Source organism: Mustelus asterias, chromosome 7, assembly GCF_964213995.1.
Source record: "Mustelus asterias chromosome 7, sMusAst1.hap1.1, whole genome shotgun sequence".
Taxonomy (NCBI): domain Eukaryota; kingdom Metazoa; phylum Chordata; class Chondrichthyes; order Carcharhiniformes; family Triakidae; genus Mustelus; species Mustelus asterias.
In genome coordinates, this window is record NC_135807.1 from 42506593 (window position 1) to 42509000 (window position 2408).

The following is a 2408-nucleotide window of genomic DNA, read 5'->3' on the forward strand; positions in this document are numbered from 1 at the left end:
CTGCATTGGGAGCAGTGAATGCAATAGACCAAATTGAAGGAGGTGCATGTGAAGCACTGCTTCAGCTGAAAGAGGTGTTTAGGACCTGGGACGGTGAGCAGGGAGGAGGTAAAGGGGCAGGTGGTACATCTTCTACGATTGCATAGGAAAGTGCCGTGGGCAGGGGGGATGTGTTGGGTGTGATGGAGGAGTGGACCAGGGTGTCCCGGAGAGAACGGTCCCTGCGGAATGCTGGCAGAGGGCGTGAGGAGAAGATGTATTGAGTAGTGGCGTCATGCCACCATGTAGAGGGACACGTAGTATTGAGGAAGCGGGGGGTCGCGGAGGGACTTGGACAGGTTAGGAGATTGGGCAAAGAAGTGACAGATGGAATACAATATGGAAAAGTGTGAGGTTATGCACTTTGGAAGGAGGAATGGAGGCATAGACTATTTTCTAAATGGGAAAATGCTTAGGAAATCAGAAAAAGGGACTTGGGAGTCATTGTTCAAGATTCTCTTAGGGTTAACGTGCAAGTTCAGTTGGCAGTTAGGAAGACAAATGCAATGTTAGCATTCATGTCAAGAGGGATACAAGAGCAGGGATGTACTTCTGAGGATGGATAACGCTCTGGTCAGACCCCATTTGGAGTATTGTGACCAGTTTTGGGCCCCATATCCAAGGAAGGATGTGCTGGCCTTGGAAAGAGTCCAGAGGAGGTTCATAAGAATGATCCCTGGAATGAAGAGCTTGTTGTATGAGGAATGGTTGAGGACTCTGGGACTGTACTCGTTGGAGTTTAGAATAATGAGGGGGGATCTTATTGAAACTTACAGGATACTGCGAGGCCTAGATAGAGTGGATGTGGAGAGGATGTTTCCACTAGTAGGAAAACTAGAACCAGAGTGCACAACCTCAGGCTAAAGGGACGATCCTTTAAAACAGAGATGAGGAGGAATTTCTTCAGCCAGAGAGTGGTGAATGTATGGAACTCTTGGCCGCAGAAGGCTGTGGAGGCCAGGTCATTCCGAGTGTCTTTAAGACAGAGATAGATAGGTTCTTGATTAATAAGGGGATCAGGGGTTGTGGGGAAAAGGCAGGAGAATGGGGATGAGAAAAATATCAGCCATGATTGAATGGCGGAGCAGACTCAATGGGCTGAGTGGCCTAATCCTGCTGCTATGCCTTATGATCTTATGCTGCAGTTGGCGGAAATGGCGGAGGATGATCCTTTGAAAGCGGAGACTGGTGGGGTGTAAAGTGAGGACAAGAGGGACCCAATCCTGCTTCTGGGAGGGCAGGGAGTGGGGTGACAGCAGTGGTCTGGGGGAAGGGTTGGGTGCAGTTGAGAGCCGTCAATCACAGTGGGTGGAAAAGCACGATTGGGGAAGAAGACATATCAGCAGCGCTATTTTGGAAAGTGGCAGCATCAGAACAGATGTGGCGGAGGTGAAGGAACTGAGAGAATGGAATGGAGTCCTTACAGGATGTGGGGTGTGAAAAGCTGTAGTCAAGGTAGTTGTGGGAGTCGGTGGGCTTGTAATGGATGCGAGTGGACAATTTATCACCAGAAATTATTTTGGCATGTTGCCAAGTTGCCAGATGTCATTTGCAAAATGTTTCATCATTTCACCTTTTGAGCTGAGGACATCAGAAGTGTGATTGACAGGCAGCCTCAGGCCTCAAAAAGTATTTCATTGTGTATTAAAATGTTATAATGGGCATATAAACCATGCTCATCACGGGTTTAATGTATAAAGCAAGAATTTACGTTTGTCTTTCCAATTAGTTGATATATTTGAGACTTCCTCCTATTTGTATTTAAGTAATATTCAAATAAAATGTAAACTTTGATCATAGAAACAAACCTAGGAGTGGGGCCATTCAAGCCTGCAGCACCATTCCAATATGATCATGGCTGATCATGCACTTTGTGATCTACTCCCACTTTCTCTCTTTGATCCCTTTGGCCGCAAAGGCCACGTCCATATAAATGCAAGCACCAAGAGTCCAGATGTACAAGAATTAAGTGCCATAAATGCAAATTGTTGTTAATAAATTCGGAAGAACAACAAAGATTTATTCACTCTGGGGGGAAAAAGTGATCAGATGTGAAACGCTCTGTCGGGGAGGGGAGGGAATGATGTGCTAAGCGTGGCATAAAAATTCCAAGCATTTGCAACTGATATAAAGTGGCCGACTTCCCATTTTTTTTTGGAGGTCAACCTGCTGAGCAGGTTCTGCTCTGCTCTGCTTGCTGTACACCTCGGCGGCCGCTAGAACTTCCTCCCGGCCCCTGGCGCCGGGTCACGTGCGTTAGTGATAGAACGTTACCCAGATGGGAGCGCGGCTGTGATTGGAGGGGAGGCGGGCCGGGCGCGAGGCGGGGCATTGTGACGCATGGGCCGCGATCAGCTGTTGGGAGTTCC